General features: G+C 52.2%; 1 long non-coding RNA gene across 4 annotated transcripts in view; it reads right to left on the bottom strand.

Moving 5' to 3' along the window:
* The window catches only part of LOC136551656 (uncharacterized), a 212805-nt gene that overhangs the window by 180723 nt on the left and 4424 nt on the right, over positions 1-27658 (bottom strand). The gene's annotated exons all lie outside the window — the stretch shown is intronic.

Below are 27658 nucleotides of genomic sequence, written 5' to 3'. Positions count from 1 at the left end.
TCATGGCTCCAGGGTGACGCCGCGCCTTTCCACGACATCATGCTAGGGAAACGCACATGACCCCTCGGGCGCATCGACCTTCCCGTTTGCTTCGGCACCCTCTCCAACTACCGCAAGGAGGTCCTTACCTTCGAGGTGGTTGGGTTTAAGGGAACCTACCATGCCGTCCTAGGGCGGCCGTGCTATGCTAAGTTCATGGCGGTCCCCAACTACACCTACCTCAAGCTCAAGATGCCAGGTCCCAATGACGTCATCACGATTGAGTCCACATACGAACATGCATACGACTGCGACGTCGAGTGCATCGAGTACGCCGAGGCTCTCGTAGAGGCTGAGACCCTCATCGTCGACCTTGACCGACTCAGCAGCCAGCTGCCCGAGCCCAAGCATCGAGCCAGGGCTTTCGAGCCCGCGGAGGCCATCAAACTCGTCCCAGTTGACCCCGCCTGCCCCAATGACCAGGCGCTGAGGATCAGCGCCACTCTCGACATCAAATAGGAAGTCGTGCTTGTTGACTTTCTCCACGTGAATGCCGATATGTTCGCATGGAGTCCCTCGGACATGCCAAGCATATCGAGGGAGGTCACCGAGCATGCCTTGGACATCCGGGCCAACTCTAGGCCGATGAAGCAGCGCCTACACCGATTCGACGAGGAAAAACATAGGACCATCGGTAAGGAGGTGCAGAAGCTCTTGGCGGCCAGATTCATCAAGGAAGTATCCCATCCAGAGTGGTTGGCTAACCCCGTGTTAGTCAAAAAGAAAAATGGGAAGTGGAGGATGTGTGTAGACTACACCAGTTTGAATAAAGCATGTTCGAAAGTCCCCTTCCCATTACCTCGAATCGATCAAATCGTTGACTCCACTACGGGATGCGAGACCCTATCTTTCCTTGATGCGTATTCTGGTTACCATCAAATCAAGATGAAAGAGTCCGACCAGCTCGTGACTTCTTTTATCACACCATTCGGCATGTACTGCTATGTGACAATGCCTTTCGGCCTTAGAAACGCAGAGGCCACATACCAGCGGTGCATGACCTAGGTCTTTGGTGAGCACATTGGGCGAACTGTCAAGGCCTATGTGGACGACATCGTGGTCAAGACCAGAATGGCCAGGGATCTCGTTGATGACCTGGAGATAGCCTTCAACTGCCTTAGAGAGAAGGGCATCAAGCTCAACCCCGAGAAGTGTGTGTTCAGGGTCCCCTGAGGCATGGTCTTGGGATTCATAGTTTCGGAACGCGGCATCGAGGCCAACCCAGAGAAGGTCTTGGCCGTAACCAGCATGGGACTAATCCGAGACCTCAAGGGAGTGCAGAGGGTCATGGGATGCCTTGCGGCCCTGAGCCGCTTCATCTCGCGCCTTGGCAAAAAGGGCTTGCCTCTGTACTGCCTCTTAAGAAAATCCAAATGCTTTTCTTAGACCCCCGAGGCCGAAGAAGCCCTCGCCAAGCTCAAGGCACTGCTCACCAATCCTCCCATCCTGGTACCACCAGCTAGGGATGAGGCCCTCTTACTCTACGTCGCTATAACAACCCAAGTGGTTAGCGTGGCCGTGGTAGTGGAGAGGCAGGAAGAGGGGCATGCTCTACCCATCCAACAACCTATTTACTTCATCAGCGAGGTGCTTTCCGAGACCAAAATGCGCTACCCCCACATCTAGAAGCTAGTCTATGCCATAGTCCTGGCCCGACGCAAGCTACGTCACTACTTCAAGTCCCACCTAGTGACCGTGGTATCATCTTTCCCCTTAGGAGAGATAATCCATAACCGGGAGGCCTCAGGTAGGATAGCCAAGTGGGCCGTCGAGCTTATGGGGGAAGCTTTGACTTTTGTGCCTTAAAAAGCGATTAAGTCTTAGGTCTTGGCTGATTTTGTGGCTAAGTGGACCGACACCCAACTGCCACCTGCTCAAATTCAGACGGAGTGCTAGACCATGTACTTCGATGGGTCCCTGATGAAGACCGGGGCAGGCGCGGGTCTGCTCTTCATCTTGCCCATCGGAGTACACATGCGCTACATGGTTCGGCTCCACTTCGCTGCCTCCAATAATGCAGCCGAGTATGAAGCCCTCGTCAACGGCTTACGAATCGCCATTGAACTTGGGGTACGGCGTCTCGACGTCCGGGGCAACTCACAGCTCGTCGTCGATCAAGTCATGAAGGAGTCAAACTGTCACCATCCCAAAATGGAGGCATACTGCAAGTTGGTACGTCGCCTAGAAGACAAGTTCGACGGTCTTGAACTCAACCACATCGCGCGGAAATACAACGAGGCTGTAGATGAACTAGCAAAGATGGCGTCGGCATGGGCTCCGGTCCCCCCAAACGTCTTTGCCAGAGACCTCCACAAGCCTTCCATCGACTGCGCCTCGGCAGTAGAAGAGGGCCCGCCGGCCAAACCCATCGCAGGGCTCGACGTCCCCTCTGCCGCCGAGACTCCTTCAGCCGAGCCTGAGGTCATGGAAGACAACACGGAGCCTCCCCAGACCAACCAGGACATGGACTGGCGAGTTCCGTTCCTTGATTGGCTCGCTCATGGAGAGCTTCCTACTGACAGGACCAAAGCCCAGCGGCTTGCACGATAAGCCAAAACTTACGTCCTCTGCAACAGCGAGTTATACCGGTGAAGTCCATCTGGCGTCCTCCAACAATGCGTCACCACCGAGGCAGGCCAGGCCCTACTTTGGGACTTGCACACGGGGGCTTGCGGGCACCATGTGGCGCCTCTGACGCTTGTCAGAAACGCCTTCCGCCAAGGGTTCTACTGGCCGACGGCGGTTGCTGATGCCACCAAGTTAGTACGCTCCTGTGAGGGATGCCAGTACTACGTGCGGCAGATTCACCTCTCGGCCCAGGCCCTCAAACCATCCCCATTACATGGCCGTTTGTCATGTGGGGGCTCAACATGGTCGGGCCTCTGTAGAAGGCCCCCGGGGGGCTACACCCATCTGCTGGTAGCAATCGATAAGTTCTCCAAGTGGATCGAGGCTCGCCCGATCAATCAAATTAAATCTGAGCAAGCGGTGCTGTTCTTCACGGACATCATCCACAGGTTCAGGGTTCCGAACACCATCATCACCGACAACAGGACATAGTTCACCGGCCAAAAATTCTTGACATTCTGCGACGACCACCACATCCATGTGGCCTGGTCGGTCGTAGGACACCCAAGGACAAACAGCCAAGTAGAACGTGCTAATGGCATGATCTTATAAGGCCTCAAGCCAAGAATTTACAACTGGTTGAAGAAATTTGTCAAGAAATGGCTCGCTGAACTCCCGTCGGTCATCTGGAGCCTGAGGAACACTCCAAGCCAAGCCACGGGGTTCACACCTTTCTTTCTGGTCTATGGAGCCGAGGTTGTCCTTCCCACTGACTTGGAATATGGTTCCTTGAGGCTATAGGCCTACAACGAGCAAAGCAATCGCACCACCCATGAAGACGCCCTCGACCAACTAGAGGAAGCCAGAGATGTGGCGCTACTACATTCAGCCAAGTACCAGCAAGCCCTACGGTGCTATCAGGCCCGGCATATTCAAAGCTGAGACCTGAAGGTAGGCGACCTAGTGTTGAGGCTAAGGTAGAGCAACAAGGGCTGCCACAAGCTGACCCCGCTGTGGGAAGGACCATACATCATTGCCCAAGTGCTGAAGCCCGAGACCTACGAGCTAGCCAATGAGAAGGGCGAAATCCTCACCAACGCTTAGAACATAGAACAGCTACGTCGCTTTTACCCTTAAATTTCCAAGCATTATATACATCGTTTCTCAAAATATAATTAAGAAGCGTTCTTCAATTGTTCTAATTCCTCGAGAAACCCCCCGAGCCCCATCACGGGCCTTGGCAGTGCGATAACATCACAAGGGAGACACGACTCTGCTTCTGTAGAACCGAGCCTCCCTCGGGGGCTAGATGGGGGACTCCCCCCTAAGTCCCACGCACCATTTTTTAGTCGTTTTTTGAAAAAATTCCTACGCCAAACTTTCTAGCATGCTCTGACGAATCGGTTGTGAAAAACCCAAGGACCAAAAGTCTGTCTCAAGGCCAGAAGGCCGGTAGAGTCATGAGATGGCCTATGCCTCTAGGCTATGGCACTCCCTCACCACCTTTCACCTAAGGGGGCGGCTTAGGTTCCAAAGAGGTTTTTTTGTAAAAGACATCTGATCAGAGACAACAGAGGGCAGAGGCTCGGAAATACAAGAAAAACAATTAAGACGCACGAGTACTTTAAAAAAATGCCTCGATAGCCACAAGCATTACGATACAAAGTTAATCCCTATTCTATTTACATGGCCTCTTAGGCCCAGGTCAAGGCTCAGGGCCTCCAGCATCGGCGGATGGTGGGGGAGGGACCACCTCCTCTTCAAACAGCTTGGCCAGCGCCGTGCTAGGGCCCTCCACCACCTCTATCAGCTTCATGACCACCTTGTTGGCCTCCTCGTCATCGTCAGGTAGGATGTAGCCATCGCTGATGGCCTGGAGGTCAACGCCGATGTAGTGTGAGGCGATGACGGCTAGCGCGCGCTTGACACCCGTGTGTAGCGCTCCTCGGAGCCACTCGTGCACTTGGCCGTTCAACGCGATCAGACGGCTCCCAAGGGAGCTGCCTGACTGAACCCCCTCGACCTCTAGGGCCTCGTAGGCGGTATGGGTGGCACCTTTCAGTGCATCGTGCTCCCCAATCTTAGTCTCAAGCACCGCCTGCACCGCGATGGAAGCCTTGGCTGCCCAGGTGACCTCCACCTCCAACTCTACGCCATAGGAAATGGAATGGGGTTAAGCACAAAGGAAAACAAGCCAAATAGGGACGGAAGCCTACGGGACTCACCCTTGGCCTTCTGCTCCCAGCGTCGGGCCTCAACCCGAGAGGCCTCAGCTTTCTCCTTCCAGCGCTGGGCCTTGACCCGGGAAGCCTCAGCCTTCTCCTTTAGGCACTAGGCCTTGACCCGAGTAGCCTCGGCTGCCCTAGAAGCCTCGTTCCCTAGCTCTGCATCACACCAAGAAGTTAGGGGCCGAATATAAGATAAACAAACTAAATAAGGGGAACGAGACTCACCCTTGGCCTTCCCCCTCCAGACCATAGCCTCAGTCCGAGAGGCCTCAGCCACCTTAAGGGCCTCATCCAAGGCGCCTTTCATCAGCTGGTGCGCATTCTGCTCCACCCCTAGCTGCCCAGCAAGGACCTTGCTCGAGGCCGTGGCTTCTTTAACCCAGGACCTGAAGGCATCCCGATCACCAGCCACGCGGGTCAGCTCCTCCTCCAACTCCTTGACCCACGCCACTAGAGGGGCGACCTGCTCTTGGGCCATGGCCACCTCGACCTTCGCATCAGCACAATAAAGGTGCAGGTCCTCCACCTCTGCGCTTTGCGCTGATAGGAGCTCATTGGTGCCAGCAAGAAGACCCTTCTGCCACTAGAGTTGGTCCCAGACGTCCATCTCCCATCGGAGAAAGACCAACTTCCTGAGGGACCGAGCCTCGAGCTCCTAGGGAAACAGAACAGGGGTCATTCACTACAAGAAAACTCAGAAAAAGACAACACCGCATGAGAAAAGAAAGCGCGAACCTAGGCGACTCTAGGTAGATCATCAGCCACCACGGACAACGCCGTCTATAGTGACCGCTCCGCCAATTGGCGGTACTGCTCGAAGGTGTCCCAGCGCCCGCCCTCGGCCGCGTCCTCGAGGGCGAACAGAGGCTCCGCCTCAGGGTCGTCCTGGCTCTACCATAGGACACGCGGGTGATCCTACCCGTGAGGCTCGGGTCATACCGCGCGAGGGCCGAGCTTCCCTCGCCTGGGGTCGGAACCAGCTGTTCCACGGCGCTGGCCACCTTGGCTTCGACCATTTCCTACACCCGGGAAGTATCGTTGGAGGAGATTGGATGGACCTCCACCTCCCAGATGCTCTCCCACAACGACGGCGGGCCTTGAACCAAGGGTGCCACTAAGGCCTCCACCGCCTTCAACTCCACTTCTTAGGCCGATGGCCTCACCGTGATCACGTCGGCCTTAGTGGTCCCAAGGGCTCCGGCCTCCGCCACCGTGGCCTCAGTGGTCGTAGGGGCTCCGGCGCCCGCCGCTGCGGCCTCGGCGGTCCTGGGCACCCTGGCCTCCACCGCCTCAGCCTCAGAGACCCTAGGGGCCTTGACCTCGGTGGCCTCGGCAACTGAGGGCACCTCAGCCCCAACCGACTCATGGGCCTCACCCTCACGGGCGGAGGCACTCCCTCCCCTGTCTGTGTTGGGGCCACCTCGGTTGCCCCTCCTTGGGTGGCTGGCTCCTTCAGGTCGGCCCTCATCGACGCCATGCCACGTTGTAGGGCGGCTTACGCCTCTGCCACCTAGTAGGTGGTGGAGCCGAGGTTCACCTTGAGCGCCTTAAGGGGCGCCAAGGTAGGCACCTCCACAGGTCACTTCCGGCTAAGGACAAAACACTTATAGGGTCAGCACGAGACAAAAGAACGAACGGGAAATGCTGTGGCTCCACCAAAAATACACTTACCTTGAGCGGGGCTGCAACTGCTTCGGCACGGCGACCCTCATCTGCAAAGGTGGTGGCAGCGGTGGAGGCACGGCCTCTGTATCCATCGGCGCCGGCCGGTCCTCAACGGACCCCAGTGCCCCATCGGTCCTCTGTAGGGGCAATTGCGTCGCCCCCGCTGCCACCTGCTCCACCGCTGCCGTCGAGCCCACCGGGCTGACGGCACGCTTTCCCAGCGCCTGTGCCTCGGGCGTGTCGGCCTTGGCCCTGAGGCGAGCGATTGTCGACCCCAAGGCAACTCCTCCTCCTCCCCCTGGAAGCGTCGGGCTGCTTGCCGACGCCCTAGGCACTGTCTCCCTGATGTCAGGGAGATGGTCCAAGGGACCCCGCCCCATCTTGCCCTCGTCATCTCCGTTCGAGGCATCCATAGATAGCGATGGCGATGGCGATGGGAACTCCTCCAATAGGAGACCATCCTTCCTTTGTTGCCGATGGCGCTTATCTAGTTCCTCACGTGCGAGGATCTTCTTCGTGCGCTTCACCACCTTGGCATCCTTCCACCTTTTCTATGCCTCGGCGTGCGCCCGGTTGACCGCCCGCCACCTCACATCCTTGGGAACGGGCGGCGAGGAGGCTCGCACGTCCCTCATCCCCTGCTGGAATGGCAAACATGGGTAAGGGAACAAGAAACAATGAAAAACAGAGAGGCCTCGGGGGCTGCAGCGGCATGTGACTTACCAGCGAGAGGAACCCCCACGATGGACGCATCGCGAAGGGGGTTAGGCCACCACCCCTCAACTTCGCCTCCACCATCTCCCTCACCTGGCAAAGAATTTCCTCATCGGAAAGGGTAGAGGCAGACATCCGGATGCCCTCAATTGGCTCATCCGGCCTCATCTCGAACAGGCACCGCCGCCGAGCCATCAGCGGCAGCACCCTCCAGTGGTGGAAGGCGGCCACGACCACAGCCATAGTAAGGCCACGGTCTCGCAGCCTCTCTAGCCCCTCCAGGAGCGGCTGTAGCTTAGGCTGATCCTCCCTCGAGACGCCATACTTCCACCTCTCTGGGCAACTCCCCATGATCCGTCCAGTGTAGGGGGGAAGTCCACCGTCGTCATTATGAAGATAGAACCAACTCGTGTACCATCGGCGATTGGTTGACACGAGCTGGGCCGGTATGTAGAGGTGCTGATGGTCCTAGCGCACATGGAGAGTGCAGCCGCCGGCCCTCACCACCTTCCTCGTGCCCAATGTACCCGTCGGCTTGGTGGTGTGCCCCACCCAGAAGAGGTGGAGCCATAGCTTTCAATGGGGAGCAATCCCTAGATACCACTCGTAGACAGCAACGAAGATGGCCACCTGCATGATGGAATTAGGGTTGAAGTTGTGGAGCTCCACGTCATAGTAGTGTGGGAGCGCCCGCATGAACCGGTCCGCCGGAAGGCCGAGGCTACGCTCGTGAAAAGACATGAAGCTCACGACATAACCGTCGCGAGGCCTCGGCTCTGGCTCACCCGATGGAGCAATCCACTCTGGCCTGTTGGGGTCGGTGACCGGACGAAGAAGCCCGCCGTCGATGAGCGACTGAAGCATCTCCACAGTGACGTCGGATGGACTCCAAGGATCTACCTTGATGACGATGATGTCGCTGGCCATGAGTGCAGTGGAGGGTTTGACTATGGCGGTGAGTCCCTCTCTCCCTCTCTCTCTCTCTGCCTCGCCTCTCTCCCTTCTTCCTCTCGAGGCTCTCTGCTCTAGCGATGGCTCAAAGGCGGCAAAGCTAATGTAGCAAGGTATGGAGGGGAGGGGCGAGGCTCATTGTGTATTTATGTAGGATGAAGGCGAAATGGATGAGCGACAAAATCGGGGAAGTTTCCCTCAGATCCGGCGCGGTTAATCTCGATCCAATTTTACCACCCACGTGCCCACCTTTTCCTCATTAATCGTGGGAACAGTTACGTCCCAACCACTGACACCACATCATGTCTGACCACTGCAGTGGCAGGCATCGTTCCGCCTCCTCGAGAAAATCACCTCAAAAGGTGCGCCAGCCGTTGTCGAACCGATGGGGGAGATATCCCCCCACCCTATTCCTTTTAGACGAAGGAACTGGGCGCCGAGCCCATTACGGTCCAGGGGTTCAAAGGCTGGGCCCCTAAGGGTTTCAACAGCCGCCCTAGGGCAACAGAGTCAGGGATGACCATGGGCGAGCCCACACGGGGCTAAGACCCAAGCAAGCGAAATGCTTGGGATGCCCTAGGTCGTGTCCGAGACTGGCAGGGAGGTCTCCGAATGGGATCCCACCGTAGGGAGGCACCGAGCCACCGGGGCCCAGCGAACGGCCCCGGTACCCACTAGAGAAACCCTCTAGTGCTCTTGGAGTGCGTCTCTAGACCGCTAGCCGACCCCTAGTGAATGGAGCATGGGCCTCCACTCGGACTCACCCGATAACAGCTCACCGGAAGTGCCACCGCTCGCGCCCATCGAGGGTAGCTTGGCATATTCCACCCCTCCTTCCGAACGAAAAAGAAGCGCGAGGGTCGTACGAAAAGCTAGGGGAACCCCTAACGGCCCTCTTGCTCCATGCAGAGGCTAAGGGGCTCTTCCTGCAACCTTGCTGAGACCTAGCGACCTAGGCTCGCATTCGAGGGGGCTCAGCAAAACAACCCCTCCTTTCGAGCGAAAAGGACACGTGAGGGTCGTTCAAAAAGCTAGGGGAACTCCTGACGGCCCTCTCGCTCCGTGTAGAGGCTAGGGAGCTCTTCATATAGATATGCCGAGACCCCGCGACCTAGGCTCGCACCCGAGGGGGGCTCGGCAAACAAACCCTCACGCGCGAGGGGCATACAAAAAGCCAGGGGAATTCCTGATCGCCCTCTTGCTCTGTGCAGAGGCTCAGGGGCTCTCCCTATAATTTTGCCAAGACCCAACAACCTAGGCTCGCACACGAGTGGGCTCGACAAAAAACCCCTCCGTCCGAACGAAAAGGATGTGCGAGGGTCGAACAAAAAAGTCGAGAGGACCCCTGACCGCCCTCTCACTCCGTGCAGAGGCTCGGGGGCTCCTCCTGCACCCAAGACAAAGACAAGTGACCCAAGCCCGCACTTGAAACTCAAGAAAAATGCGATAAAGGGCATCGAACCCATTACGGTCCAGGGGTTCGAAGGCTGGGCCCCTAAGGGTTTCGACAGCCGCCCCAGGGCAACAGAGTCAGGGACGACTATGGGCGAGCCCATACGAGGCTAGGGCCCAAGCAAGCAAAACGCTTGGGACGCCCTAAGTCGTGTCCGAGACCGGCAGGGAGGTCTCCGAATGGGATCCCACCGTAGGGAGGCACCGAGCCACCGAGGCCCAGCAAACAGCCCTAGCACCCACTAGAGAAACTCTCTAGTACTCTTGGAGTGCGTCTCTAGACCGCTAGCCGACCCCTAGCGAATGGGGCATGGACCTCCATTCGGACTTACCCGATAACAGCTCGCCAGAAGTGTCACCGCTCACGCCCACCGAGGGTAGCCTGGCATATTCCACCCCTCCTTCTGAGCGAAAAGGAAGCGCGAGGGTTGCACAAAAAGTCAGGAGGACTCTTGATCGCCCTCTCACTCCATGTAGAGGCTCGGGGGTTCTTCCTACGATCTTGCCAAGACCCCACGACCTGAACTCGCACTTATGGGCTCAGCAGATACGATAACATCCCTCGGTCAATGTGAGAAAAAGACCCTAGAGGAATGAATCCACTCCCCCAGGGCCTCGGGGGCTACACCCGGCGGGTGCGCTCGTGCGCACCCACTGAGGCCTCAAAGTACGAAACACTATTTCACCAGGAGCTACCGCAAGTTAAGCCTCGTCAAAACTTCAAGAAGAGCGCTCACACTCTCCCTGAGGCTCGGGGGCTACTGTCGGGTACCATAAAACGGGTTACCCCGATGAAAGGGTTGAGATGGCGACTAGAGGGGGGGTGAATAGTCCTTTTTGAAACTTAATCACGTTGGCTAACCGAAACAAGTGCGGAATTAAAACTATCGGTCTAGCCAAGACTACACCCCTCTATATATGTTCACTAGCACCTTGCAAAGATACTAATTATGCAACTAAGGTGCCGGGCTAGCTAGAGCTCTCCTAAACAATTCTAGGAGCAAGGTGTGGGGGTATTAACCCCTATACCCTTACGGCTAAGCTTGGGCTGGCCCGGATTGATGGGTTCGGCCCACCCGAAAGACGATGTGCAGCCCAGTTAACCAGATCGGAGTCCCGCACAAGGAATCAAGACGGATTTGGCGACCAAGCAGGATCCTGGTCGGTTAGAATAGGAATCCTTATCCGGCCACATATGGCAATTGTAATTGACTAGGATTAGTTTCCAGATCTGTAACCCTGCCTCCCGGACTATATAAGGCGGGCAGGGGACCCCCTCTAAAAACATCTCTCATTGACATATAACAATACAAATTAGACGTAGGACGTAGGTATTACGCCTTCTTGGCGGCCAAACCTGGATAAAACCTCATGTCTGTCTTGCGTCACCGTCTTGTTTGGGGGCTTGTGCATCTGTCTGCCGATAATCTACTACCTTGGGTATACCCCTAGGTAGACTGCCGACCATATTTCGTCGACAATGGCGCACCAGGTAGGGGGTGTGCGCGCTGATCCATAGCGAACCAGATGGGATCTCAAGATCACCCTTCAGTAGCCCTACGGGCTCGACATCCCAAGACTACGAATCATGGCGGCGTGTTATCAACCAATCTTGCAGAAAAGCCAGAAGATCCATCTACGTGTCGCGTAACATGTCACCGTGATCCATCTATGAGAGGCGACTACCAGCCTCGACGACAGCTGGCAACACACTCCTCCACGTCCCAGAAACAGCCGAGCTGACTGATCAGATTCATCGAACCAAAGGCCACGTCTGATCTACAAGGCCATGCAAGCTAGCTTTCAGAGTCACGTATCAAGCAAACAAGGATGGTTTTGCATGGAGGAGTATGAATGCATCTACACCACCATGCGAGCTAATTGTAGCTTCCACGTGCAACCGACAGACATGCAAGGGGATCGACTTGTATATACTTGCATCATTGCCTTCGCGATCGCGTGCACGGGCTACTGCTCGATGCCGATCAACACACGCAATGCCGCAGCTGTGGAAGCGATTCAAGATCAATTCTTCTACGCACCAAGCTGCTAAGCGAACGTCCCGAGCGGCATTGCCGACCACATCGACCTCGTCCCGAGCAGCTCCGTCGAGCTCCAACCACGTTGACCACGTCCCGAGCAGCTCCGCCGAGCTCCGACCATGTCGACCATGACCATGTCGACCATGTCCTAAGCAGCTCCGCCGAGCTCCAACCACGTCGACCATAGACCATGCCAACCACGTCCCGAGTGTCTCCACCAAGCTCCGACCGCATCGACCACCAGACCACGTCGCAATGATGATCGCCGCAAAGAACGGCGCTACGACAACCGCGACCACAGTCATGACGACTGGTCGAAAAGCTCGAGGACTGGACGACTTCATCACCGTCGACCAGATTTCTATCCAAAGATAAGTACACTTCTAATATTTATATTTAATATAATTTTCATTACGACATTTCTCCACAACGTCCTCGTCATGATTATTCTTCAAATAACGTTTGTCCATGTATACCATCTTAAATATAACATACATCTATACTTAATGCAAATCCTCGACCAGTCATGTTGACGCTCGATGCCTCCAGAGACGGCCCTATCTCCGGCTCCTCCCTACACGTGCATGAGCGTCTGCCCTCTACGTTATGGGTGGTCGGCAGCGGTTCCTTAGCGACGCTTTGTTCTTCCTACACGTGCACGGGCTCCGCGCCCCGCGTTATGGTTCATGGGCTAGCTAGGGCTGGAGACCCAGCTACATACTAACTGGTCGGGCAGTTTATATTAAGTATAAACACAAACTTCATATTAACACTGATGTTCACAAAGCACCAACTGCTTTATCACATCATGCTCATTTGTAAATGACTACTGATCGTATTTTCTTCACCGCTGATTTTTTTCTCCATAATTTATTATTTTGTACATCATGTACTACCATTCTACATATTTATCTACAGGAATTTCGAGCTATGCTCGGGGACTTCGTCGCTCGCCTCTCGACCTACGCTTGGGGACTGCCTCGATCACTCTCCGACCACGGCCCAGGGACTTCATCGCTTGCTCCTCGATGTGTGCTCGGGGACTGCCTCGATCACTCTCCGACCACGGCTCAGGGACTTCGTCGCTCACTCTCCGACCCTAGCTTGGGGACTTCATCGCTTGCTCCTCGACCACTCTTCGACCATGACTCGGGGACTTCGTTGCTCACTCCTCGACCTATGCTCAGGGACTGCCTCGACCACTCTCCGACCATGGCTCGGGGACTTCGTCGCTCACTCCTCGACCTGTGCTCGGGGACTGCCTCAACCGCTCTCCAACCACGGCTCGGGGACTTCATCGCTCACTCCTCAACCTGTGCTCGGGGACTGCCTCGACCACTCTCCGACCACGGCTCGGGGACTTTGCGTCTCGACTACATGTGACTGGCAACTTGCATACAGTTGGGATATTTTTTCTCACTTGGACCTTGCTACAAGGCTCATACCTTGCCTTCCAGCAAGCTCGAGGACTACATCGGTACGATGCACCTGCCGGTGCATCTCGTATCGCCTGTACGACGATTGGATTCTCAACTTAACTGGGAATTCTTTTTAGACCCTGGCACCACGTGCCTACATCACCTACTACCAGGCTCGGGGACTAAGTGGGCACACTTCACCTTGCGGTGAATGTGTTTTTTTTTCGACCTCTACGCCTCTGATGATCAAGGACGATCAAGGACGCTATGCTTCAAGACGCACTTACATTTTATCGGTGTTTCGGACCGGGGGGTCCTCAACCGACTAGTGAATTTGTTCTGCGTGCTCCCGATTCTGGATGGTGATGCAAAGAGACACAAGGTTTATACTGGTTCAGGCAATCGGCGCCCTACGTCCAGTCTGAGAGATAGAACTTGTATTCCTTGCACTGAAGTGCTCGTAGTAGGGGGTTACAAGCTAAGGGAGAGAGGGAACTTGTCCCAAGTCTCGGCAGGGTGTCGTGGAGCCGTCTGAGACATTGCTCTCAAGCGGCTGGAAGGTGTGCGTGTGTGTGTGTTCTCCGGGCATCCCCCCTAAGTGGCCCAAGTCCTCTCCTTTTATAGTTGAAGGGGGGACAAGGGCAGTACATGTATTACTATGTGGCGTCGTGCCGACAGGGATGGCATGTCCAAGCCCTGTGGCCTGTTCCTATGGCGGTGTGGTCGTCGGAGCGGCCCATCCTTGGAATACTAGGGCGGCGTGGTCGTCCCATCAGGTCCTGTGCGTCGTGGAAGCCCCAGGAATGCCTCGGAGTGGACGTGGCGACGACCATAAGCCGCTGTGGACAGACTATGCACGAGGCTAAAACTTGGTTGGGGCCGAGGCTGGTACTGCGGTGGGGGGGTCTTGGCAGGCGCGGACCCCAACATTGCCGAGGCCCTGATGTACAGTGCCGAGGCCTTGGTGTACAGCGCCGAGGCCTTGAGCAGGCGGTTGATCGTAGACACAGTGGTAGGACACAGTGGCCAGTAACCAGCGCCACATCTTGTCCCAGGCACTGACGGCGGCTGATCGTGGTCATAGTGTTTGGACACAGTGGCCGCTAATCCCCGCCGTGCCCTGTCCTGGCCGGTATGGTGCTGATGCGACCTCGGGTCGCGTCGGTCCTTCTCCTGTCCTATGCGTCGTGGAAGCCCTAGGAATGCCTCGGAGTGGACGTGGCGGCGACCATAAGCTGCTGTGGATGGACTATGCGCGAGGCCGAAACTTGGTCGGGGCCGAGGCTGGTACTGCGGTGGGGGGGTCTCGGCAGGCGCAGACCCCAACATTGCCGAGGCCCTGATGTATAGTGCCGAGGCCTCGGTGTACAGCGCCGAGGCCTTGAGCGGGCGGCTGATCATGGACACAGTGGTAGGACACAGTGGCTAGTAACCCCCATCACATCCTGTCCCAGGCGCTGAGGGCGGCTGATCATGGTCACAGTGTTTGGACGCAGTGGCCAGTAATCCCCGCCGTGCCCTGTCCTGGCCGGTATGGTGCTGATGTGACTTCGGGTCGCGTCGATCTTTCTATGACGTTGAGCCACTGTCCGGCTGAGATCACAGGAGTGGTTGAAAGCATTAATGGGACATGACCGGCTGTCGGGAGGGTCGGCCGAGGCGGGGGGCGATGGACCGCGGGCGAGTTGGCCTCGAGCGACACAGAGAATGGGGCCTCGCGCGAGATGGAGATCAGGCTCCTTGCCGGGGCTCCGCGCGAGAGGCCTCGCGCGGTACGGAGAACACGCCTCCTGCTGAGGCCTTCTGTGGAGAGCCTCGGGCGAGGCGGAGACGGCGTTTCCTGCCGAGGCCTCCCTGGGGAGCCTCACTAGGCCGTCGAGACCTCCTTCTCGGGGCTCGAGGCGAGGAGGAGGACGACCCAATGGGCCTAGTCGCGATGGGGAGGGGCCCACGACTTATCCTTTTGCTTTTATCATCATTATTATTTTTTAGATGGGACTTAGGCAACCCATTTGACGTTTTGCTTGAGGTACCCCATTCTAAGGTACCCGACAGTAGCCCCCGAGCCTCGGGGGGAGTGCGTGCTGTCGCACCCAATTTTGCAAAGCAAAACCAAGTACTCATATATGTGCGCCCAGGATGTCCAAACACACACATATATCACAAATTGTAATAATATCAAAGTAAAGTACTTATTACATCGCATATCTCATCATAAGAGTTAATACAAAGTTTGCTCAATGGCAAAATTATTACAAACATAGCGGAAATAACTAGCCCAACTGCCACAGGGACTCCAACTGGTGAACGTCTTCCTAGTAGTCCTGGACATCCTCCGGAAACTCGTCATATCCATTATCTGTTACCCATCCGGGATTTTCATTGATGTAAAGCAAGTGTAAGCTCACCATGCTTAGCAAGTATAACAAAGGGATCTATGAGGCTCAAATAGGCTTGACACTGTTTGACTGCGGTTCGCAATTTTAGTCGATTAATTTTTTAGCAACCTGAATCACTACTTTAATGAACAGTCCCAATTCCCAAGTGGTATTAAAGTATCATCCAACTATGTCTCAATTCCCAACCATCCATCATCCACAGTAACCACTAATCTCAAAGGATCCAGACCGCTCGTATCCGTGAGCACGGCTGTTATAACAGGTTAATTATTTCTGCAGAAATTGTACATCTTTACCCACCGAGCCGTGATTCCCAATGCCGGGGTTCGCGAGACCCACTACACCTCTTCCAAGGAAGTGTGGCAGAGTTTCACTATGAAACCCTTAGCTAGTTGCACTAATAGGTCGTAGCTACAAGGAATGGCACACGTGGGCATCGCAGCACGGTGCACACCCAAACAGAAAAAGGAAAGATACCCTCTTACCCCTTACTGGAGCTACAGACGAGCTAGTACAAACTAGATAATAGGTTTAAGTCAGAGCCATTTGACACTCGGGGTTGTACGGTCCCTCCTGGGTTGCCGCTTTAGGATAAAGTCCTTATGGAGAGGCACTAGAGTACTCAACCCCGTACTCCAGCCCCCTATCTGTTGCTAAAAAGTTCCATTTTATCACATTGCATATAGTCTTTAAGTATGTTTAACAATTACTTCATGTTAAGCGCTGCAGCATCTATCCAAAATGCCTACCCAATAAACCCAGGTATCAAGGATATGTGGTACAATGAATCATCTAGGTAACGTCCTTAAAGGCAATTCAAATTAAACACATGCATGAATGTAAGTGGTAGTAGTTCATAGGTAACAAGGGGCCTTTGGTACACTTGCCTTCCTCAAAGTCGTCCTGAGAGTACTGCTGATCCTGCTGGGGGTCCTCAGTCACCTCGAATGGCTCACCCTCTAATCGTGATCCAATCATCAATCAAGCATCATTCCAATCATTACATGCATACAAGATAGAACTCTATTAGAACAGTACACCAAACAGTGAAAACATATGTTGAAAAACTTACAGATCTGTTCTACGCATTTCTACGAACACATGAGCGAAAGAATCACTCAAATCGGACTTAAAACGTGAAAGTTATGCATGAAATAAGATGTAATGGCAATTCTGTAAATAAACTAACCTATTTTCGAATTAAAATAATTAAAAATATAAATTATCACGGTTATAGGACTGCGGGCATTAAATCTGGAAAGTACAAGGGCCTAACCAAATAAAAACAGGACTGAAAAATAACTATTTTGAATTAAGTTGGACTGCGGGTTGATTCTGATGAAATAGAGGGGCTTTTCTGGAAAACGAGCGCAGCTGACTGGGGATTGACCGCAGCTGTTGACTGGGCGGCCACGTGGCGGCTGCTGATAGGCGCGGTGCACCACGTAGGCATAGGCGCGCTGACGTGGGCGCTGACGCAGCCCCAGTGGATCGAGTCCACAGCCTATGGTGGACCGAACCGGTACGGGGTAATCTGGGCCGTCCGTCCAGATCTAATGGACCCCGACGTGTACGGGGGCAGCGGGTCGTCGGGAAAGAAAGACCCGACGGCGGCGCCATGGCCGATGATGGCTGGGGTTCGCTGGTACGGCGTCCCAGGGTGTGAAACAGCGAATGGAAGGTTCGTGGATGGTCAGGAGCTCACCGCAAGTTCGTTGGAGTGGATCTCGACATTCGGGAAGGGATCCAGAGGCGCGGCTGATGGCGGCGGGGCTCTGGAGAGAGGGAGGACACGCGGGTGAGGTTAAATCCAAGCATTTCGTGACCAAATCGATGAGAGGAAGGTACCTACGGGCGCGGGAGGTCGAGGCGAGTCTCCGGGTGGCGTCGGCGTCGATCTTTGAGGCGCGGGAGAAGGAAGTTATGGCGGCGATGGCTCACGGCTGCGAGCAGAGAACAGGGGAGGAAGAAGGGTCGGCATGGAGATTTATAGGCCGGCCGGCGAGCGGAAATAGGAAGGGAAGCGGGCGGGATTGGTCACCTGCCATGTGCGGGTGACGGCAGTGGCCTTCCATCCGAGCAGCGCTGACGGCGGCCGGAGAAAGGAAAGAACCGGGGAGGAAAAAGGAAGCTCGGGGAAGAAGAAAGGAAAGAAGAAAGGGCACTGACCGGTGGGGCCGGAGTGCAGCGAGAGAGAAAGGGAGAGGGCGAGCGACGTGGGTGGCCAGCTGGGCCGCGTGCGAGCTGGCTGCGCTGGTGGGCCGGCAAACCGGGCCGCGCGGGGCAGCCACCGAGTGGGCCGCGCCAGGCAGGGCAGGCCGAGAAAGGGGGAGGGAGAAGAAGGCCGGGCTAGCTGGGCCAGAAGGTGACTTTCTCCCTTTTTTTTCAAATCAAATGTTTATCAAATTCTATTTTTCTCCATTTTCATTTTTAAGCCAAATTCAAATAAGTTTTGAATACAAATTTCAAATCTTCTAGCCCTACACTCAATCAAAACCCAAATGATTCGGCATGAATGCAACAAACAAGTTTCTGAACTTATAGTTTATTTTATTTATACAGTATTTATTATTTGGCCTATGTTAGAAATACCTAGAAAATGTAATAAATGCTAAGAATTAATTGTTAATTTGTGGTAAAAATTTTGGGTGTTACAAACCTACCCCCTTAAGATGAATCTCGTCCCCGAGATTCGGATGGTTCAAAGAGATTGGGATAGTCAGTTCTCAGATCTTCCTCTCTTTCCCAAGTTGCCTCATCCACAGAGTGTCTGTTCCACTGAACCTTGCACATTCTTATTATTTTGCTCCTTGTGATTCTCTCCGCTGTTTCCAGGATTTTCACTAGATACTCTTTGTATGATAGATCCCCTTGGATATCCAATTCCTCCAAAGGTAGTTGTTCCTCAGGTACTCTCAAACATTTCTTAAGTTGCGACACATGGAAGACATCATGAACACCTGAGAGCTGCTCTGGTAATTCTAGCTGGTAGGCAACTTCTCCTCTCCTGTTAATGATCTTGAATGGTCCCACATACCTAGGTGATAACTTTCCCTTGGTATGAAATCTCTTTACTCCTTTCATGGGTGAAACTTTGAGATAGACAAAGTCACCAATTTCAAATGCCAAATCTCTTCTTCTCGTGTCCGCATAGCTTTTTTGTCGGGACTGTGCAACCTTTAGGTTTTGCCTTATCGTTTGCACTTGTTTTTCTGCCAGTTGCAAAACATCTGGTCCAAAAACTTGGCTTTCCCCCGTTTGATTCCAAAACAATGGTGTTCTGCACTTCCTGCCATACAATGCCTCAAATGGTGCCATTTTAAGACTCCTTTGGTAGCTATTATTGTAGGAGAATTCGGCATAAGGTAAACTCTTATCCCAACTTGTCCCATACTGCAGAGCACAAGCTCTTAGCATATCCTCTAAGATCTGATTTGTCCTTTCGGTCTGTCCATCTGTTTGAGGATGGTAGGCTGAGCTGAAGTTCAACTTCGTATCCATTGACTCATGCAATTTCTGCCAAAAATGTGATGTGAACTGTGTACCCCTATCCGAAACAATCTTCTTTGGTACACCATGAAAACATACAATCCTTTCCATATATAACTCTGCTAACTTTGCACTCGAATAAGTTACCTTGACCGGAATGAAATGGGCCACTTTTGTCAATCGGTCAACAATCACCCAGATAGAGTCAAATCCTTTCTGTGTACGGGGTAACCCAACTATAAAGTCCATTCCAACTTCTTCCCATTTCCACTCGGGTATCTTCATAGGCTGTAGTAAACCTGCTGGCCTCTGATGTTCTGCTTTCACTCTTTGGCACGTGTCACATATAGCCACATGTTCTGCTACGTCTCTCTTTAGTCCATACCACCAGTACCTCTCTTTGAGATCAAGATATATTTTAGTACTTCCTAGATGTATGGAATAGGCTGAGTCATGAGCTTCCCTCAAGATAGACTCCCTAATAGATTTTACTTCTGGCACACAAATCCTTTTACCGAACCATACTGTCCCTTGATCATCCATATGGAATCCTGGGGCTTTACCAATCACTATACGCTCTGCAATATCCTTGATCCTCTCATCACCCATCTGTCCTTTACGAATCTCTTGTTCCAGAGTGGATTCTACCTCTAACTCCATGGTGTTGGCCACGATACCCAAATTCAAGTATTTGAACTCCTCACACAACTCTTCAGGTAGTTGAGTTGTATAGGCCATGTTCACATAACTCCTTCTACTCAGGGCATCCGCTACAACATTAGCCTTTCCCAGGTGATAGTGTATATCCAAATCATAATCCTTGATTAACTCTAGCCATCTACGCTGCCTCAGATTCAGATCTGACTGCGTGAATATGTACTTCAAACTCTTGTGGTCCGTATAAATCTCACACTTATGACCAATCAAGTAGTGCCTCCAAATCTTATGAGCATGTACCACAACTGCTAACTCCAGATCATGAGTCGGATAATTTAACTCATGTTTTCTCAGCTGTCTGGATGCATAGGCAACAACTCTACCTTCTTGCATAAGAACACCACCTAGACCTTGCCGTGAGGCATCACAATAGATAGAGAAACTTTTGGTGAGATTAGGTAAGATGAGCACTGGAGCAGAAGTCAGTCTCTTCTTCAACTCCTCAAAACTATCCTGGCATTGTTTAGTCCATACAAATTTGGCATTCTTCTCCAACAACGCAGTCATGGGCTTGGCTAACTTAGAGAATCCCTCGATGAACCTCCTATAATACCCAGCCATACCTAGAAAACTCCGAATCTCACTAACATCCTTAGGTGGCTTCCAACTCAACACATCTCTAACCTTCTTGGGATCTACTGCTACTCCTCCATTAGAGATTATGTGACCAAGGAAAGATACTTCTTTTAACCAGAACTCACATTTGCTGAACTTGGCATAAAGTTGATGTTCTCTAAGCTTTTGCAACACCAATCTCAAATGCCCTTCATGTTCTTCTTCATTCTTAGAATACACCAGTATGTCATCAATAAACACGACGACAAACTTATCAAGGTACTCCATGAATACTTTGTTCATCAAATACATGAAGTAGGCAGGTGCATTAGTCAGACCAAAAGACATAACTGTGAACTCATACAGTCCATAGCGAGTCACAAAGGCGGTCTTGGGGATGTCAGTACGCCTTATCCTCAACTGATGGTATCCAGATCGAAGATCAATCTTGGAAAACACACAAGCCCCTTTCAATTGGTCAAATAGGTCATCAATTCTAGGCAATGGGTACTTGTTCTTAATTGTGACCTCATTAAGTGACCTGTAGTCTATGCACATCCTTTGTGTACCATCCTTCTTTTCTACAAACAGTACTGGTGCACCCCATGGTGATGAACTAGGTTGAACATAACCCTTATCTAGCAATTCCCTTAGTTGTTTCTTAAGTTCTGCTAATTCATTCACTCCCATTCTATAGGGTCTCTTAGCTATGGGTGCAGTTCCAGGTAAAAGTTCAATTATAAACTCGATGTCTCGGTCAGGTGGCATACCTGGCAATTCCTTGGGAAAGACATCCGGATACTCATTTGCTATCCTTATATCTTCTAAAGTTGTGCCCTCCAACTGATTAACCCGACAGATTTCTGTAGCAGACTGAGTTGCCACAAACACCACTTCTTCCCCAGTTGAAGTGATAAGATTTACCGAGCTATTACCACAATTAATAACTGCTTTCTGCAACCTTAGCCAATCCATACCCAAGATGACATCGATACCAGTGGAGTTTATGACTACAAGATTTGCTTGAAATTCTACCCCCCTTATGCTGAGGCTAGCAGCTAAGCATATCCACTCTGCTTTCATTACCCCACCAGGTGAGCTTACTAACATGTGTTTCTTCATAACACTTACTGGAATACCATGCTTCTTTATGAATGTATATGTTATGAAGGAATGCGAAGCACCAGAATCAAAAAGTACTGTAGCTGAGTTTGAGTTGACCGGAAACGTACCGATCACCACATCTGGTGCCTCTTGAGCTGTTTCAGCAGTAACATGGTTCACCTTTCCCCGAACGTAGTTCTGCTGTGAGTTAATCTTCTTGGGGCATCTATTAGAGTAATGTCCCGGCTCTCCACAATTGAAGCACTTGTTGTCATTAACTGCATTTGGCGCTTTTGGTGCGCCATTCCTCTACGGAGCATTGGGGGCATTGTTCCTCACTGGTACATTGTTGGGCTGCTGCTGGCGCTGAGCTGGTGCTTTGAACTGCTGTTGCTGCTGCTGTGCACGCTGCTGCTGCTGGTTGCGGTTGGGACCTGTCTGACCTTGATAGCGCTGCTGAGGTTGAGTTTGTTGAGGGTTGGTACGGAAGCGAGAGTTGCTCCCAGATTGCTGTCCTTGAAATTTCCTCTTCTTGTCCTCCATCTGGCGGCGCTTGTTCTCAATCACTAAAGCTTTGTCCACCAGCTGCTGGAAGTTAGCAAAGGTATGGGACAACAGCTGGTACTGGAGACCATCATTCAAGCCTTCCATAAATAGCTCCTGCCTCTTTCCATCCTCGTCTACCTCAGTAGGTGCATACCGTGACAATTGTATAAACTTGTCACGATATTCAGCAACAGTCATGCCCCCCTGCTTGAGAGCCAAGAACTCCTTCTTCTTCAGCTTCATCAGTCCTGCAGGCACGTGATGAGTGCGAAAGGCACTGCGGAACTCAGCCCAAGTGATGGGATTAGCTTCGGTGCGGCCGAAGCGGAATGAGTCCCACCAATCCTGTGCAGCTCCCTGCAACTGTCCAGAAGCATATAAAACTTTCTCCCTATCATCACATTGGGCAATCTCCAGTTGCCTCTCAATGGCACGTAGCTAGTCGTCAGCTTGGAGTGGATCGGCAGAGTGCTTGAATACAGGTGGGTGTCCTTTCAGAAACTCTCCCCTCTTATCTCTGACATGAGGGGGTGCATTCCCATTCCCTTGCCCCATGTTCTACATGTTCTGGGCCATCTGCTGAAGCAACTGGGTCTGCATCATCATCAGCTGCTCCATGGAGACTGGAGGTGGTGGTGGCAGTTCCTCGCCTCCCTGGTTGTTCCTCCTGGTGTTCACCATCTGTAGAGGCATCATATAAGTCTCACATGTCCAAGCATATAACTCTTACAAGATACTGGTGTAACAAGAGTAGGTGTAGACAAGAGATATATGTAGGGTATGCAAGAAGATATTTGTTCTGAATTTTTCCAGCGAGTTGGATAGCAGCAGTGTGGTAAAACGAGCATATCTCACTTTCTGTTTATCATATGATTACGTATTTTACCTTTCTGGACAGCTTATGAAATTATCTACAACTTTGATTTAGAACACTTTTCCAGATTCTGACGTTTACTTTGTCAAATACAGACGACAAGCAGTACTGTTCCAGAATTCTGACAGCACATAAACCTCATCTTAAAACAGCTGTATCTCACAATTTATAATAGGTATTGAGGTGATTCCAGAGCCAAAAGAATGATGTTGAAGTCTACTTATCTCCATATAAATTTCATGACCATTGGACAATTATATTATGAGATATGAACTGATAAAGACAGACTGCTCAGATTGATAAAGAATGGACAGCATGATAAAATGGAACCCAACTATTTATTCATAATATTCCTAAACCTTAACCTTAACTAAATGACCGTGGACATGCCCACAAGTCATCACAATCATATCAAAGATTCAAATCAAACATTATTCATAATGATAAACATCCAACCATGCAACTAACACTTATCCAACCATTAAAAGAAAGAAACTAAATACTCTCTCGCGTAGCTACGCGTGCTTATTACATATTTTTAAGACTCTCCTATGGGTACGGGTCGACGGTGGTGCTGGTGCTGGGGTCTCCAGACTCTCCTCTGGTCCTCGGGGGCGACTGAGCAGGTACTCCTGGTGCTTCTACATCTGGACCTCCTAGTTGCTACTTCAGTGTAGCGTTCTCACGCGCAAGCTGTAGGTAGGCCCTCCCCATGACGTCGAGCTCAACCTAGCTCTGATACCAATTTGTCGCACCCAATTTTGCAAAGCAAAACCAAGTACTCATATATGTGCGCCCAGGATGTCCAAACACACACATATATCATAAATTGTAATAATATCAAAGTAAAGTACTTATTACATCGCATATCTCATCATAAGAGTTAATACAAAGTTTGCTCAATGGCAAAATTATTACAAACACAGCGGAAATAACTAGCCCAACTGCCACAGGGACTCCAACTGGTGAACGTCTTCCTAGTAGTCCTGGACATCCTCCGGAAACTCGTCATATCCATTATCTGTTACCCATCCGGGATTTTCATTGATGTAAAGCAAGTGTAAGCTCACCATGCTTAGCAAGTATAACAAAGGGATCTATGAGGCTCAAATAGGCTTGACACTGTTTGACTGCGGTTCGCAATTTTAGTCGATTAATTTTTTAGCAACCTGAATCACTACTTTAATGAACAGTCCCAATTCCCAAGTGGTATTAAAGTATCATCCAACTATGTCTCAATTCCCAACCATCCATCATCCACAGTAACCACTAATCTCGAAGGATCCAGACCGCTCGTATCCGTGAGCACGGCTGTTATAACAGGTTAATTATTTCTGCAGAAATTGTACATCTTTACCCACCGAGCCGTGATTCCCAATGCCGGGGTTCGCGAGACCCACTACACCTCTTCCAAGGAAGTGTGGCAGAGTTTCACTATGAAACCCTTAGCTAGTTGCACTAATAGGTCGTAGCTACAAGGAATGGCACACGTGGGCATCGCAGCACGGTGCACACCCAAACAGAAAAAGGAAAGATACCCTCTTACCCCTTACTGGAGCTACAGACGAGCTAGTACAAACTAGATAATAGGTTTAAGTCAGAGCCATTTGACACTCGGGGTTGTACGGTCCCTCCTGGGTTGCCGCTTTAGGATAAAGTCCTTATGGAGAGGCACTAGAGTACTCAACCCCATACTCCAGCCCCCTATCTGTTGCTAAAAAGTTCCATTTTATCACATTGCATATAGTCTTTAAGTATGTTTAACAATTACTTCATGTTAAGCGCTGCAGCATCTATCCAAAATGCCTACCCAATAAACCCAGGTATCAAGGATATGTGGTACAATGAATCATCTAGGTAACGTCCTTAAAGGCAATTCAAATTAAACACATGCATGAATGTAAGTGGTAGTAGTTCATAGGTAACAAGGGGCCTTTGGTACACTTGCCTTCCTCAAAGTCGTCCTGAGAGTACTGCTGATCCTGCTGGGGGTCCTCAGTCACCTCGAATGGCTCACCCTCTAATCGTGATCCAATCATCAATCAAGCATCATTCCAATCATTACATGCATACAAGATAGAACTCTATTAGAACAGTACACCAAACAGTGAAAACATATGTTGAAAAACTTACAGATCTGTTCTACGCATTTCTACGAACACATGAGCAAAAGAATCACTCAAATCGGACTTAAAACGTGAAAGTTATGCATGAAATAAGATGTAATGGCAATTCTGTAAATAAACTAACCTATTTCGAATTAAAATAATTAAAAATATAAATTATCACGGTTATAGGACTGCGGGCATTAAATCTGGAAAGTACAAGGGCCTAACCAAATAAAAACAGGACTGAAAAATAACTATTTTGAATTAAGTTGGACTGCGGGTTGATTCTGATGAAATAGAGGGGCTTTTCTGGAAAACGAGCGCAGCTGACTGGGGATTGACCGCAGCTGTTGACTGGGCGGCCACGTGGCGGCTGCTGATAGGCGCGGTGCACCACGCAGGCATAGGCGCGCTGACGTGGGCGCTGACGCAGCCCCAGTGGATCGAGTCCACAGCCAGGGTGTGAAACAGCGAATGGAAGGTTCGTGGATGGTCAGGAGCTCACCGCGAGTTCGTTGGAGTGGATCTCGATGTTCGGGAAGGGATCCAGAGGCGCGGCTGATGGCGGCGGGGCTCTAGAGAGAGGGAGGACACGCGGGTGAGGTTAAATCCAAGCATTTCGTGACCAAATCGATGAGAGGAAGGTACCTACGGGCGCGGGAGGTCGAGGCGAGTCTCCGGGTGGCGTCGGCGTCGATCTTTGAGGCGCGGGAGAAGGAAGTTATGGCGGCGATGGCTCACGGCTGCGAGCAGAGAACGGGGGAGGAAGAAGGGTCGGCATGGAGATTTATAGGCCGGCCGGCGAGTGGAAATAGGAAGGGAAGCGGGCGGGATTGGTCACCTGCCATGTGCGGGTGACGGCGGTGGCCTTCCATCCGAGCAGCGCTGACGGCGGCCGGAGAAAGGAAAGAACCGGGGAGGAAAAAGGAAGCTCGGGGAAGAAGAAAGGAAAGAAGAAAGGGCACTGACCGGTGGGGCCGGAGTGCAGCGAGAGAGAAAGGGAGAGGGCGAGCGACGTGGGTGGCCAGCTGGGCCACGTGCGAGCTGGCTACGCTGGTGGGCCGGCAAACCGGGCCGCGCGGGGCAGCCACTGAGTGGGCCGCGCCAGGCAGGGCAGGCCGGGAAAGGGGGAGGGAGAAGAAGGCCGGGCTAGCTGGGCCAGAAGGTGACTTTCTCCCTTTTTTTTCAAATCAAATGTTTATCAAATTCTATTTTTCTCCATTTTCATTTTTAAGCCAAATTCAAATAAGTTTTGAATACAAATTTCAAATTTTCTAGCCCTACACTCAATCAAAACCCAAATGATTCGGCATGAATGCAACAAACAAGTTTCTGAACTTATAGTTTATTTTATTTATACAGTATTTATTATTTGGCCTATGTTAGAAATACCTAGAAAATGTAATAAATGCTAAGAATTAATTGTTAATTTGTGGTAAAAATTTTGGGTGTTACACGTGCACTCCCCCTGAGGGTTTGCCGAGGCTTGTACTGCCCTGGAGGGTTTGCCAAGGCTTGGTTCATACCTCCCCCATAGGAATTGGGGTTTGTTTTTTGAGGTTCTGGTGGGTGCACGCGAACGCACCCGCCGGGTGTAGCCTCCGAGCCCCTAGGGGAGTGGAGTTACTCCTCCAGGGGCTTTCTTCATTTCCATGTCTGAACGAGTAGTTCTTATTGCATTTGCCAAGCCCCCAAGCGCAAGTTCGGGTTGCGGGGGTGTCGGCGAGGCTGCAGGGAAAAAAGGCCTCTAGCCTCTGCGCGGAGCAAGAGGTTCGCCAGGGGCCCCCTGACTTTGGGTATGATCCTCACGCTTCCTTTTGCTCGAAAGGAGGGGTGAAACGTGCCATGCTACCCTCGATGGGCATGAGCGTGGACACTTTCGGTGAGCTGTTAGCGGGTAGTCCGAGTGGAGGCCCGAGCCCCGTTCGCTGGGGGACGGCTAGTGGTCCAAGGACGCACTCCAAGAGTACCAGGGGGGTTTCTCTAGTGGGTGCCGAGGCCGTTCGCGGGCCTCGGTGGCTCGGTGCCTCCCTACGGTGGGATCCCATTCGGATACTTCCCCGCCAGTCTCGGACACGACTTAGGACGCCCTGAGCGACCGTTCGCTCGGGTCTGGGCCATTCGTAGGCTCGCCCCAATGTCGTCCCTGACTTTGTTGCCCTAGGGCAGCTGTCAAAACCTTTTGGAGGCCCAGCCTTCGAACCCCTGGACCGTAACGAGCTCGGCGCCCTTTTATCGTGTTTGTAGCGAAACCTCTAGCACGGTTTTGGACCGTTTGTCTTTGTCTTGGGTGTTCTGGCCCTTTCATCTGGTCTTCACGTGTCCTTTTCGTTCGGACGGAGGGTTAGTTTGTCGAGCCCATTCTGGTCTCGGCAAGGTTGCAGGAAGAGCCCCTAGCCTCTGCGTGAGAGGGCCATCGGGAGTTCTCCTGACTTTTTATATGCCCCTCGCGCGTGAGGGTTTGTTTGCCGAGGCCCCTTTGGGCGCGAGCCCGGGTCATGAGGTCTCAGCATACTTGCAGGAGGAGCCCCTTAGCCTCTGCATAGGGCGAGAAGGCCGTCAGGGGTTCCCCTGACTTTTTATATGACCCTCGCGCTTCCTTTTCGCTCGGAAGGAGGGGTGGAACGTGCCTCGCTACCCTCGATGGGCACAAGTGGTGGCACTTCTGGTGAGCTGTTATCGGGTAGTCTGAGTGGAGGTCCGAACCCCATTCGTTAGGGGACGGCTAGCGGTCCAGAGACACGCTCCAAGAGTACCAGAGGATTTCTCTAGTGGGTGCCGAGGCCGTT

This window comes from Miscanthus floridulus, chromosome 4, assembly GCF_019320115.1.
Source record: "Miscanthus floridulus cultivar M001 chromosome 4, ASM1932011v1, whole genome shotgun sequence".
In the NCBI taxonomy this organism is placed as follows: Eukaryota; Viridiplantae; Streptophyta; class Magnoliopsida; order Poales; family Poaceae; genus Miscanthus; species Miscanthus floridulus.
Note: the sequence above shows the minus strand (reverse complement) of the source record. Positions and strands in the feature narration are given on the sequence as shown.